The sequence below is a fragment of the Pan paniscus genome, chromosome 9 (assembly GCF_029289425.2).
Source record: "Pan paniscus chromosome 9, NHGRI_mPanPan1-v2.0_pri, whole genome shotgun sequence".
In the NCBI taxonomy this organism is placed as follows: domain Eukaryota; kingdom Metazoa; phylum Chordata; class Mammalia; order Primates; family Hominidae; genus Pan; species Pan paniscus.
The window spans coordinates 73,090,681-73,105,455 of NC_073258.2; positions in this window are offsets into that span (position 1 = coordinate 73,090,681).

Here is a 14,775-nt window from a genome sequence, read left to right on the forward strand (position 1 = left end):
CTGCCATTGTTCTGAGATCTTTCCATATTGACCTATTGATATGTTAAATTACCAGGTAATAATCCATTCTATGTGTACATTACATTGAATTCAGTCTCCTACTGATGGGCATTGGAAGGAATGGGGTTCTTTTATGATCTTGACATTGCTGAAAGCCACAGGCCAGTTATTTAGTAGAATACTCCTCCATTTGGGTTTGTCTGTTTCCTCATGATTCATTGAGGTTATGCGTTTTGGGCACAAATACCCTACATGGTTATCCCGTGCATCATAACGGGAGGCACGTGGTGTGGGGTTTGCTCATTCCTGGTGACGTTAACTTTGATCTTTTTCTTGAGATTGTGTCTGCCAGGTTTCTCCACTACACTTTCCCCTTTGTAACTAGCAAATATGTTGTAGGGAGAGACTGGAGAACTAGAGATACTCTATTCATCAGCACACTTCCACCTATATGTTCTAGTAGCTGATGGACCTTAAACATGTCTTACTATGTTACAGCTCTTTCAACAACCCTTCAATACTTTTCAGTGGTATCAACTGTAAAAACCAAACTTCTTCACAATAGCACAGAAGACCATGCCCCTCCTTTGAGCTCTCAAGCCAAATCTCTCCCACACCACCCCATAAATGAGCTCCAGTCACATTTCTCATGTTGGGGGTCTTTGCTCCAGCAACTCTTTCTCTGCATGCCTGAAATGTTCTTCATTAATCCTCTGCAGCCTAGCACTTTGTGGCCACTTAGATCACAACCTACAATCCCCCCCTAAAATGACTTCTGACCACTCAACCTGACAAACCCACCCAGCTGATTTCTCATCACACTACTCTATGTCCTTGTGCAGATTTTTATCTACTGTGTTTGTTGTCAGCCTTTTCCCTAACAAAACATACTCTCCTGAAAGCAGGGTTTTGCCTGCGTCATTTTATGCTACATCCCCAGGGTCTGGGTCAGTGCCTGGCACCGAGAATGTGCTCAGTAAGTTAAGGAATCGCTGCATCCATTCTGTCAGTCAACAATTCCTTCTGAGCATCCAGTCCACTGGCCCATGCTGGTCTCAGCCAACAGGAAGGGAATTGAGTTCCTTGCAAGGTCTGGTAGGGACAGACAGTTCTGAGAACCAGTGACTCTTAGAACAAGGAGATGAGGCTTTCACAGAGCGAAGCACAGAGTGTGGTATTATTCTGCTGAAGCCCAAAGAGGTCAGGGAAGGCTTCCAAAGGAGTAATGTTTGCCAAGCACAAAACAGCACAGGGAATGGCATTCCGTGGACAGGTTTCAGCAAGTGCAAAGGCTTAGAGGTAATAGAAGTGCGAGCAGAATTCCAGGGTGACTGAGAGAGGTTATGTGGGGAGTGGGCAGCAGTTAAGGCCAAAGAAGAAACACTGGATCTGCATTCCTTAGGATGGTGCCCTGTGGGCCCCTCACAGAGATTCTCTCCTGCAACTGCTAGGTGAAAGAAGGCAGGCTTAGAATCGGACTGAGATCAGTAGTTTCTGCAGCTGGGAAGATGAGTGATGTGAGATTGCATGTGTGATAGGCTGGCACTCAGGGAAGACCTCAGGGTTCTCTCCTCCCCACTCTGAGGCCCCTCTCCTGCTTCCTGAAGCCCAGAGTCTCCACCTCTGTGAGCCAAACACCTTCCTGTTATCTGCCTGGTCCTAGGGCAGTCTTCGGGTTGGGGTTAGAAGGAATGCCAATGGTTAACCGTGTGGTATTAAGCTTCCAGCTCAGGCAGATACTCTCTGGACTGGTTCAAGCTGACTGCCTGACTGTCCCTCCCTGCTGGCCCTAGCACCCAGACTCCAGATAGGCGCACCACCTCATCCTTCAGAGCAGGGCTCTGAGACTCCACAAGTGGTGAGGACTTACCAGAGGAACTGAACTTGACCTCCAACCCAACCTTCCATTTGCTGGTATTATTCTGAAGCCCTCATGGCCCAGGGGCCTGCCTCAGGTAGCAGGTCTCACTCCTGCAGTGGAGAGGCCATAAAGTTCAGTTCATGATCAGCCCCCAAGCCAGGGGCAGCAGATGAGAGGGCAGGAGTTCCATCTAGAGGAGCTCCCATGTTCAGGCGTTCCTAGACACCTGCCTGCCCTTCTCCCATCAGCACTGGGGTATAAAGAAGGAAAGAGTCCTGAGAGTTCCAGAGGCCTCTACCTGCTGAGGTCTTCAGAGGACTCAACCCTCTGGGAAATACAAATAAAATCCTCAACCCTCCAAACAACTGAATGGACACCTCTTGGCCAAAGAGACCCCAGAAAAACTTTAAAATCTAAGTTTCCTGGCCGTGATGATAGGTCACTCACACCTCAGCACACCTGCTTCCTCACGAACCGTTACCAGGCTTCTTTCCCAAGAGCTAAACAGAAACCAGCCCTGGAAAACCAAGAACAGGAGACTCCTTCACTGATTTCAATTTCAACCAACTGCGAGACTCCCTTCCCTTTCCTGATTTTGACATGACAGCTGATCAGCTTACAAAACATTCCTGGCTGATCAATGACTCTCAACCATGGACCAGTTCTGGCTGGTTTACAGAGGCAGCACACAAAGTGCTTTGGGTCCTGTGTTTCACATTTTGACATACAGAGCCTAATTCAACTGCATTTTAATGTCTCCACCCCGAAGTGAATATGGGACATATTTAACATGTTTTATTGGTACACATGTGTGCAACTCTCATGAATATTCATAAATCCTCTTAAAACTTATTAAATATATATGTTTAGCCAACTGATTTAGTGTAAAACCCCTGTCCCACCCTCACTTCAATTCCTAGCTTGTAGGTTGCAACCCATCAAAAGAAATAAAGCTCTCTTTTCCAAATGTAAAGATCTTGTGATTTTAAGCCAATATAATTGAAGACAAGAGTAGGATCCATGGAGCAGCCCAGGTTCCCCCAGCGTAAGTGAATGCACAGGTGCCAGGTGGAGCCATTGACAGCTCATTTGTCTCCCTGACAGCTTTGGAAGGAAGGTTGGTAAGCTCTCCCCGATCTAAGATCTCTCACTTTTGAATTGAGATCTCGAGGACTTCATTTTTTTACCCTGATCCCCTCCATCCGGACCCTGCAAGTGCCATCTTTGTTGGCCCCAGGTTTCTAGATGGGGAGTTTGGGGGCAGTTCAGCCTGACTCATCTGGCCCATCAGGTTTGGTGAGGATGCTTGCCCTCTAGTGGCACACGAAGGAATGTGTTATGCTTTTCTGGGGAATCTAGATTCTAAGGAGACAGTCCCAGACCAGCTGCCATCAGGAACACGCATGTTTCAGAATTATGAGAAAAAGTCTTGTGAATATTTTGGATCCTGGAAAAAAGCTAACCTGGAACAATATAAAGATTTATAGGCCAAAATGGAGAACTTTTGGCAGAATGTCTGACATGCCTAAATTAGTTTATTTGCATGCACAATAGGGTTCAGGACCTCTCAGAAGCAATGGGGGGTCTTTTTTTTTTTTTTTTTTTTTTTGAGACAGAGTCTCACTCTGTCATGGGGAGTGGAGTGGAGTGGCACGAACATGGCTCACTGCAGCCTCGACCTCCCAGGCTCAATCATCCTCCCACCTCTGCCTCTCAAGTAGCTGGGATTATAGGCATGCACCACCACACCCCACTAATTTCTTTATTTTCAATTTTTAATTTTTTATAGACCATGCTTGTCTCAAATTCCTGGACTCAAGAAATCCTCCCACGGGAGACCATTTTTCAGTGGTATTATGAGAGCTCTAAACACAGTTGGGAGTCTCAGATAACCTCCTTAAATGAGACTAATTCAAAACTGAAGGAGTCTAATTCAAAACTTGACCAGCATATTCAAACCTATCTGCCACTATTGGACAGGTAGCTGAAGACACTGCAAAAAGCCTTATAGCCCAACAAATTGAATTCCCTGGCTCAAGTAGTAATAGATAATTTAATTGCTTCAGATTTTCTTTTACCCAGACAAGGAAGAGTCTGTGCAGTGGCCCATAACACCTGTTGCACTTACATCAACACTTCAGGTGAAGTAGAAACTCATATAGGGTTGGGCACAGTGGCTCACACCTATAATCCCAGCACTTTGGGAGGCTGGGGAGGGAGGATCGCTTGAGCTCAGGAGTTTGAGACCAGCCTGAGCAACATGGTGAAACCCTATCTCTACAAAAACTGCAAAAATTAACCAGGCATGGTGGCACATGCCTGTAATCCCAGCTATTTGGGAGGCTGAGGCAAGAGGATCACTTGGGCCTGGGAGGCATAGGTTGCAGTTAGCCTAGATCACGCAATTGCATTCCAAACTGATAGAGCAAGACTCTGTCTCAAAAAAAAAAAAGAAGAAGAAAAACTCATACAGAAAGAATTTCCAAACAAGCTAAATGATTACAAGAAATAAAACTACTGATCCTATCAATGATCTGTTCAGTTGGCTTTCTACCAAACAGAAATTCCTTTCAAGATGCTATTGAAGGCTGGGCATGGCGGCTCATGCCTATAATCCCAACACTCTGGGAGGCTGAGGCGGGTGGATCATCTGAGGTCAGGAGTTTGTGACCAGCTTGGCCAACATGGTGAAACCCCATCTCTACTGAAAAATACAAAAAATTAGCTGGGTGTGGTGGCGACACCTGTAATCCCAGCTACTTGGGAGGCTGAGGCCGGAGAATCGCTTGAACCTGCTAGGCGGAGATTGCAGTGAACCGAGATCACGCCACTGCACTCCAGCCTGGGTGAGAGTGAGACTCCATCTCAAAAAAAAAAAAAAAGGTGCTATTGAAGTTTTTGTTATAATTATAGTCTCCATCAAACTTTTCTTCATAACATTTAAATTACTTATAATATGGGACAGGCATGGGGGCTCAAGCCTGTAATCCCAGCACTTTGGGAGGTGGGCAGATCATTTGAGGTCAGGAGTTCAAGACCAGCTTGGCCAACATGGCGAAACACTGTCTTTACTAAAAATACAAAAATTAGCTGGGCATGGTGGCATGTGCCTGTAATCCTAGCTACTCGGGAGGCTGAGGCAGGAGAATTGCTTGAACCTGGGAGGCGGAGGTTGCAGTGAGCCGAGATCACGCCACTGCACTCCAGCCTCGGCAACAGAGGGATACTCTATCTAAAAAGTAAATATAAATAAATAAATATAATATGTATAACCAACTGCTGTAAGTCTGCTGCTAAAACCAGAATTATGCTGGCTCAATGCATAGAACTTATAGACAAGTTAAATTGGTAGCCCTACCTTTTGGCCTTTATGTTGCTTGATAGACCTTAGGGGTTGATGAGTACCTGCCCACCTCTATTTCTGTCTGGCCGAGATGTTCAATTGGCTGTAAGTCTCTTGGCCACAAGGGTCCCACCAAGGGACTGGATGGATCTGGAGCAGGTAGCCTCACCATCCTGGCAATGACATGGTACAAACAATTTGGCCATTGATGCTGACTGTGGCAGATCTTGGCTAAAAGGAAGAAATGTGGAATAAAAAGAAAATCCAAAGACCCCTCAACTGACTGAACAAACCCCTCTTGGCCAAGGAGACCCCAGAAAAACTTTAAAATCTAGATTTCCTGGCTATGATAAGACAGGAGGCTGGTCACACCTCAGTATACCCTCTTCCTTACTGTTACCAGGCTTTTTTCCTAAGAGTTAAGCAGAATCCTGTCCTGGAAAACAGAGAATGGAAGACTCCTCCGCTGACTTCAGCTTCAACTGCCTGATGCCATGGCCAGACTTCACTCTCTTTTTGTGATTTGACACGACAGCTGACCAGCTCACAAAGCTATCCTTCCTGATCAGTTCCTGTTAACCATGGGCTGGTTCTGGCTGGTTTACAGAGGCTGCACACAAAGTGCCTTTGTGTCCTGTGTTTCACCTTTTGATGTGTATGGCCTAAGTCTGCATTTTAATGTTAAGTCTCAGCTGGGTATGGTGGCTCAATGCCTGCAATCCTAGCACTTTGGGAGGCCAAGGCAAGAGGATTGCTTGAGCCTAGGAGTTCAAGACCAGCCTAGGCAACATAGTGAGACCTTGTCTCTATTTTTTTAATTAAAAACAAAATACAAATATAAAAATAATTAATGTTAACTCTCCACCCCAAAGTGAACACAGGATGTATGTAACATGTCTGTTTGCTTAGTATACATGCATGTGACTCCCTTTCATGAATATTCATAGCTCCTCCTATAACCTATTAATAAGTATACTAGCTAACCCATTTAGCATAAAACTCCTGTCCCACCTCTCCTCCCTCAAAGTGCCTGCTTTCCATCTCAGCCAGAGTCTCCACTTCCCAGCCTGCAGGTTACAACACAATATTAGTAAAAGTGTTCTTTCCAAGTGTATACATCTGGTGATTTTAAGTTGATACTTCCCAGGTTGTCCAAGATTCAGGTACAACTCACTATTGCAGGATACAAGCTGGGATCTCCTGGGAGTTGGTCTCTTTGCAAATCGTATTATCTCTGTATCACCTTTTATGAAATCCTAAAAGAATTTAAATCTGAAACATGTGACTCCAAAGATTTTGAATAAGGGATTGTGAACCCATGGTAAACTCCTGGCTTAAGGGTGTCCAATTTTTTGGCTTCCCTGGGTCACATTGGAAGAATAAGAAAGTTTAAGAAAGTCTGTGAATTTGTTTTGGGGCACATTCAAAGCTGTCCTGGCCACATGAGGCCTGAGGGCTATAGGTTGGACAAGCTTCTAGCTGGTTATTTCTGCATTTTGTCCAAATCCATCTTTTAATTATTATCATTATTATTATTATTATTTGAGATGGAGTCTCGCTCTGTCACCCAGGCTGGAGTGCAGTGGCGCGATCTCGGCTCACTGCAAGCTCTCCCTCCCGGGTTCACGCCATTCTCCTGCCTCAGCCTCCCAAGTAGCTGGGACTACAGACGCCCGCCACCACGCCCGGCTAATTTTTTTGTATTTTTAGTAGAGATGGGGTTTCACCGTGTTAGCCAGGATGGTCTGGATCTCCTGACCTCGTGATCCTCCCATCTCGGCCTCCCAAAGTGCTGGGATTACAGGTGTGAGCCACTGCGTCTAGCTGAAACATAATTTTTCTCTTTTTGGTTTCACATTTTTACTAAAGACAAATCATGGTAAGACTGATTTGCTTTATTATACTTGGCCTGATTATTTGTATAACGTGCAGCAAGAATACTTACTTTTCACATAGGCTTTTTAAGTTGGCTTTGATGGAACTTTGTTTTGTAGAAGAATCTCAGATAAGACTTTTTCTTTTAAGGCCGGGCTCAGGGGCTCACTCCTGTAATCCCAGCACTTTGGGAGGCTGAGGAGGGAAGATCACATCAGGAGTTCAAGACCAGCCTGGCCAACATGGTAAAACCCCGTCTCTACTAAAAAACACAAAAAACTAGCCAAGCATGGTGGCAGGCGCCTGTAATCCCAGCTACTCGGGAGGCTGAGGCAGGAGAATCACTTGAACCTGGGAGGCAAAGGTTGCAGTGAGCCAAGATCACACCATTGCACTCCAGCCTGGGCGACAGAGCAAGACTCTGTCTCAAAAAAACAAAACAAAACAAAACAAAACTTTTTTTTTAAAGCCGAGTTTGGCCATGTGGTTGTACCATCAAATACCTATGAGTTGGGTAAATTCCTCTTGAGAACCCAAGATGATTTGGGGCTCCTGGGTCTGTCAGAAAGTGACATTCTTTACTTGCCACAGGTCAGAAACCCTGCTCAGGATCTGTGTAGAAAAGGTATGAAGCTAGTTTTCCCAAGGGGCTCTTATCAGCTCTATAAGTCAAGTTTGATTCCTTAAAGGAAAGCACACCATTCCAGTCAAAGCCTTGGTAAAATAACTGGTTTGTCCAATTGTGTCCTGTTACAAAAGAAAACAGATTCTGGCTGGGCACAGTGGTCATGCCTGTAATCTCAGTACTTTGGGAGGCTGAGGTGGGCAGATCACTTGAGGTCAGGAGATTGAGACCAACCTGGCCAACACGGTGAAACCCCGTCTCTACTAAAAATACAAAAATTAGCTGCATGTGTTGTGTAATTGGGTAATAAGAGATTTTAAAGAATTTTTTTTTGTAGAGCACCATGGTTTAAAGTCAGCTTAATTAAAATTAGATATTCAAGCTCTAACAGCCTGGGACTCCTTGGGGAAAACAGGAGGCGCCAGAGACACCATTTTGGAAAAAAACCCTGTTTTCCTCTTGGAACCCCAGGAATTGAAAGCTGATAAATTCCTCTCAAAATTTAAGGCTTTGTTCTGTTTTGGATTGCAGTATCTGAAGTTTTTGACTTTTGGTCTATCAGAAATTATGTCGCATTATGAGAGAGTTTTGGTGTGTAATAACTAGGTAGGAAATATACTTTAAGGAATGGCTAATGGAAATTATAGATGATCACGGAGCTCTTTGCATGTTTGGATTAGAGAAGCATGCTCTTGGCCACCTGGAAGGTATGGAAATACCTTTTTTTTTTTTTTTTTGAGACAGAGTCTTGCTCTGTCACCCCGGCTGGAGTGCAGTGGCAAAATCTCAGCTCACTGCAATCTCCACCTCCTGGGTTCAAAGGATTCTCCTGCCTCAGCCTCCCAAGTAGCTGGGATTACAGGCACCTGGCACCATGCCCAGCTAATTTTTGTATTTTTAGTAGAGACGGGGTTTCACCATGTTGGCCAGGCTGGTTTTGAACTCCTGACCTCAGGTGATCTGCCTGCCTCGGCCTCCCAAAGTGCTGGGATTATAGGTGTGAGCCACCGTGACTGGCTGGAAATATCTTCTTATCTCCCACTGAGAGATAAGACTTTCACAGAAGATGGGCTGATTCCCCCTTTTTTGGGGAGGTATCCAGGGTCTGGTATAAAATGGGATCTTCATTTTGGGGAATCTGTTTTGCCTTCCAGCTGTGCCTGCTTATTAGGCCAAAGGTACTTGGGAGTCCCAGATATTTGGGAGACTGAGGCAGGAGAATCACTTGAATCCAGGAGACAGAGGTTACAGTGAGCTGAGATCACACCACTGCACTCCAGCCTGGGTGACAGAGTTAGACTCTGCCTAAAAAAAAAAAAAAAAAAAAAAAAAAAAAAAAAAAAAAAAAGAAAGAAAGAAAAAAGAGACAGATTATTTAGATTATTTATTTACTTACTTTTTTTTGAGATGCAGTTCTGCTCTTGTCACCCAGGCTGGAGTGCAATGGCACGATCTCGGCTCACTGCAACCTCTGCCTCCCGAGTTCAAGTGATTCTCCTGCCTCAGCCTCCTGAGTAGCTGAGATTACAGGAACACACCACCACACCCAGCTAATTTTTATTTATTTATTTTTAGTAGAGACAGGGTTTTGCCATGTTGGCCAGGCTGGTCTTGAACTCCTGGCCTCAGGTGATCCACCCACCCCAGCCTCCCAAAGTGTTGGGATTACAGGCGTGAGCCACTGCGCCCGGCCAAGAAACAGATTCTTATTGCACTTATGCAAATAACTATATTGCTATAAGTTAAGAATACTCACACCTAGTTTCCTAATTCTGGAAAAATCAGGTAGAAAAAAACAAATATGCTCCAAATATGTTGCCAGAAGTATACTTTACTGAATTGTTAAAAGGTGTAAATAGCTCAAAATTTTTCCTGACTCTGAAAACAAAACGGTTTCAGCAGCATTTTAAGCAAAGTCAAAAACATTTCTTCAGTCTTCTATTTGTTCATTCCATGCAGTTAACTCCTGTCCTGTTTAATCGTCATGAACATTTCAGCTGTCCATGAGTCCTGAAAGTTTTTCCTCTATTCTGACGTCACAATCTCCAAACTTATCAGAAACCTGCATTGAAGAGAACCTGTCAAAATCCTATAGTTGATTATAAGCCACCTTTTGAAGAGGATCAAAATAAGAAAACAATTGTCTGTGGTTGACAGAAGTCTTAGGACAGCCACTATTTAAGCCACAATTAAAAAGGAAATGTGGGGGTGGGCACGGTGGCTCACGCCTGTAATCCCAGCATTTTGGGAGGCCGAGGCAGGCAGATCACCTGAGGTCAGGGATTTGATACCAACCTGGCCAACATGGTGAAAATCCGTCTCTACTAAAAATACAAAAATTAGCTGGGGATGGTGGTGGGTGCCTGCAATCCCAGCTACTGAGAGTCTGAGGCAGGAGAATCGCTTGAACCTGGGAGGTGGAGTTTTCAGTGAGCTGAAATTGTGCCACTGTACTACAACCTGGGTGAGAGAGTGAGACTCTGTCTCAAAAAAAAAAAAAAGAAAAGGAAATTTTGGTTAGTTCTGTGACAAAGGACAATTTTACATAACAATTATGACTATTAATAACATACACTAAGTTACCAAGGAATTATAGGTGTTTTCCATAATTTTGGAACATGTCCAATAACATATTTATGCAAATATAGGCCAAAGAAAGCCAAATACTATTTCACATTTGACAATGCTTCCTTTATGGATTTTATACTAAATAAGCCAAATTTCACCTTTACATTAGTGTACTATTAATGTTAAACCCAATTCTTTAATAAAACCTTTTAGACATATTTATTTAATCTTAATCAGTTTGACCATAAAGTAAGATTCTTATAAACTTTTGTTTCCTCACCTCCCCAGAAAAGTGGATCCTAAACCTTTTATAACCCTTTACAATTTTTGTGAACGAGCAGATTAATGCCCTAAGAAAAACCTGTTGTGCTTTTATTCCAATGTTTGATTTATAGAAAAACTGAATACCCCTTTAACTTTAGCCAACATGTTCACACAGAATTTCTTTTATGACATTAATTTTTCACAAACCTCCCACAATTTGTTCAAACCTTCAGCTTTATCTCATCTAAAACAATCCTTTAACCCTTTAATCTAGGCAGAAAAATCCACATTCCCATGACTTCTTATAATCTTTTACCAAAAACACATTTCACTTTCCTTACACACCTTGCATGTAAAACTGATGTTATTTCCCAAAGATTACTAAAGGCATATAAACTAAAAGGCATCACAGTTTTTATTTTTCTAATAAAATATTTGATTTAAGCTCTTATTATTTTTTAACCTATTAATCAAAGCTCTTTTATATCTCACACACACAACATATATAAATACACAGACAGAAGATCCAGTAGTTGTAAGAATTTTCATTTGCCAGTTTCTTTTTCTTTCTTTCTTTTTTTTTTTTTTGAATCGGAGTCTTGCTCTGTCGCCCAGGCTGGAGTGAGGTGGCTTGATCTCGGCTCACTGCAAGCTCCGCCTCCCAGGTTCACGCCATTCTCCTGGCTCAGCCTCCTGAGTAGCTGGGACTACAGGCTTCTGCCACCACGCCTGGCTAAGTTTTTGTACTTTTAGTGGAGACGGGGTTTCACTGTGTTAGCCAGGATGGTCTCGATCTCCTGACTTCCTTATCCACCTGCCTCAGCCTCCCAAAATGCTGGGATTACAGGTGTGAGCCACCGCGCCCGGCCATCATTTGCCAGTTTCTTAATTGGATTACTGACTTTAGGGTGGAGCCCTTGGGGGAACAAGGTCAGGAAAGCATGCAGTTTCTACAGCCTAATAAGCAGGCAAGCTGGAAGGCAAGACAGATCCCCCAAAATAAGGGTCCCGTTTTATACCAGATCCTGGATCCCCCCCACCAAAAAAGGGGAAATCAGCCCATCTTCCGTGGAAGTCTTATCTCTCAGTGGGAGATAAGTGGGTATTTCCATACCTTCGAAGTGGCCAAGAGCATGCTTCTCTAATCTAAATATGCAAAGAGTTAAGTATTCACCCATAACTTCCATTGGCCATTCCTTAAAGTATATTTCCTACCTAGTTACTACACACCAAAGCTCTGTCATAATACGATGTAATTTCTGATACCACCAAAAGTCAAAAACATCAGATACTGCAATGCAAAACAGAACAGAGCCTTAAATTTTGAGAGGAATTTATCAACTTTCAATTCCTGGGGTTTCAAGAGGAAAACAGAGTGGTTTTTTTTTTTTTTTTTTTTTTCCAAAATGGTGTCTCTGGCACCTCCTGTTTTTCCCAGGGAGTCATGGGCTGTTAGAGTTTGAATATCCTGCTTTAATGAAGCTGACTTTTAACCATAGCACTCTTAAAAACAAAAATCCTTTAATGTCTCTTATTACCCAACTTCAGCCATGCCAAACTACCAATATTTCTGGCTTCTGAACTTTACCAAAGGCAAACTCCCAGGTACTCGGAGAAAAAAAATTCAAGACAGTTTGTGGAGGGAAAGAGAATCTACAAATGTTCAGACAGATCTCAAACTAGAAAGGACTCATTCCCTAAGCTGGGAATTGAACCCTGAACCTGGGCTGCCATTGTGAAAAGACAAAGTCTTAGCTGCTGAGCTACAGCATTGGGCAGTCTCCATTGCCCTTCCCAGAAGGAGGCTAGAGTCACCAATTTTGAGCTTGCAAAGGCTTTTATCTGATCAAGATAATTTTTAGGAGTAACTATGGCATGAACCCCAAAACTCCTGTCTGCTGGATGGTAGAAACCAAGAGAAAGTATCGCCACGTGGTTACAAGGTGAAGCTCCCAAGGACATAAAACAAGACGAAAGAGAAATCTCATCCAGCTTTTCAGGGACCTTCAGCAAAGTTTATAACTCATCAGTTTGCTTGGCCATTTTGAACAGCGGGCTTACAGGCGTCATAGTGAGAGACAGGACTAGCTGGATATCCTAGGCCTACTAAGAATCCCTAAGCCTAGCTGGGAAGGTGACTGCATCCACCTTTAAACACGGGGCATGCAACTTAGCTCACAACCGACCAATCAGGTAGTAAAGAGAACTCACCAAAACGCTAATTAGGCAAAAACAGGAGGTAAAGAAATAGCCAATCATCTATCGCCTGAGAGCACACTGGGAGGGACAATGATCGGATATAAACCCAGGCATTCAAGCCAGCAATGGCTATCCTCTTTGAGTCCCCTCCCTTTGTATGGGAGCTCTGTTTTCACTCTATTAAATCTTGCAACTGCACACTCTTCTGGTCAGTGTTTGTTACGACTCGAGCTGAGCTTTCACTTGCCGTCCACCACTGCTGTTTGCCGCCATCGCAGACCCGCCGGTGACTTCCACCCCTCCAGATCAGGCAGGGTGTCTGCTGTGCTCCTGATCCAGTGAGGCACCCATTGCCGCTCTGGATTGGGCTAAAGTCTTGTCATTGTTCCTGCACGGCTAAGTGCCCGGGTTCATTCTAATCGAGCTGAACATTAGTCGCTGGGTTCCACAGTTCTCTTCTGTGACCCACAGCTTCTAATAGAGCTATAACAGTCACTGCATGGCCCAAGATTCCATTCCTTGGAATCTGTGAGGCCAAGAACCCCAGGTCAGAGAACAAGAGGCTTGCCGCCATCTTGGAAGCAGCCTGCCACTATCTTGGGAACTCTGGGAGCAAGGACCCCCTGGTAACAGTAGGCTTGCATTCTATCCTAAGGTACCCTTCTTTATGGCAGAACAATATAGACACACAAAGCACACCAGATTCGTTACAGCTTAAGGCTAGCCTCACAAGTCTTTTTTCTCATTAACCAAAACTTGCCTGTGGTAAGGTGGGGAAAGTGAAGAGCTCAGGAAGACCAGAGAAAGACTCACCTATCCCAGTGACACTGAATCAAAAGTTCAGGCAGCCGCTCATTGGTTAAGAAGGGATGTTTTCTAGGAGTTGCATCAGCTCTTAAGTGTCCCCGTTTGGGGAGCAAAAAGCTCTCATGTCCCAGGATCCTGTACATGCACAATTCTGTCACCCACAGTCATCAGCAAAGATTGCAAGGTAGATTAATCCAAAGAGAATAGCAATTAATATCCCATGGTGCTAAATCCGTTCTTAGCCAAGAGGAACTTTACTCTGAGAGGGGCTTCTAACTCCCTAAATCTTAGAAGGGACTCTAACACTCCTGAGTTGGGCCTCAAACCCAAGTTCAGTCAAGTGTCCTTGCCTTTTATTAAGAGGGGCCTTTAACCCACTCTGTCTTAGGAGAGACTTTAACTCCCCTAAGTTGAGCCTTTAACCCAATTCCATCCTTTACCTGGGTACCCCGCCACTTACCCTAGATAGCCAATTGGTGCTGCAGTCTATTTCCTTTGGGTTGGGTGTCTCCTCAGGGTTCGACAGGAAGATGTTACCAGAAAGGGATCCAGATCCAGACCCCACGAGAAGGTTCTTGGATCTTGTATAAGAAAGAATTTGGGGTGAGTCCATAGAGTAAAGTGAAAGCAAGCTTATTAAGAAGGTAAAGGAATACAGAATGGCTACTCCATAGGCAGGGCAGTGGCTTGAGCTGCTCCACTAAGGATACTTACTGTTACTTCTTGATTATATGCTAAAGAAGGGGTGGATTATTAATGAGTTTTCCAAGGAAGGGGTGGCCAATTCCCGTAACTGAGGGTTCCTCTCCTTTTTAGACCATTCAGGGTAACTTCCTGATGTTGCCATGGCATCTGTAATCATGGCACTGGTGGGAGTGTCTTTTAGCATGCTAATACATTATAATTAGCATATAATGAGTGATGAAGACGACCAGAGGTCACTTTGGTTGCCATCTTGGTTTTGGTGGGTTTGGGCTGGCTTCTTTACCACATGCTGTTTTATCAGCAAGGTCTTTGTGACCTGTTATCTTGTGCTCACCTCCTAGCTCATCCTGTCACTTAGAATGCCACACCTCCTGGGAATGCAGCCCAGTAAGTTTCAGCTTCATTTTACCCAGCCCCTATTCAAGATGGGGTTGCTTTGGTTGAAACGCCTCTGACAGACCCACCAGAGGAGCCCTTCAGTTTGTATTAATATGTGTGACTACTTATTTCACAGACACTGTGTGTCAA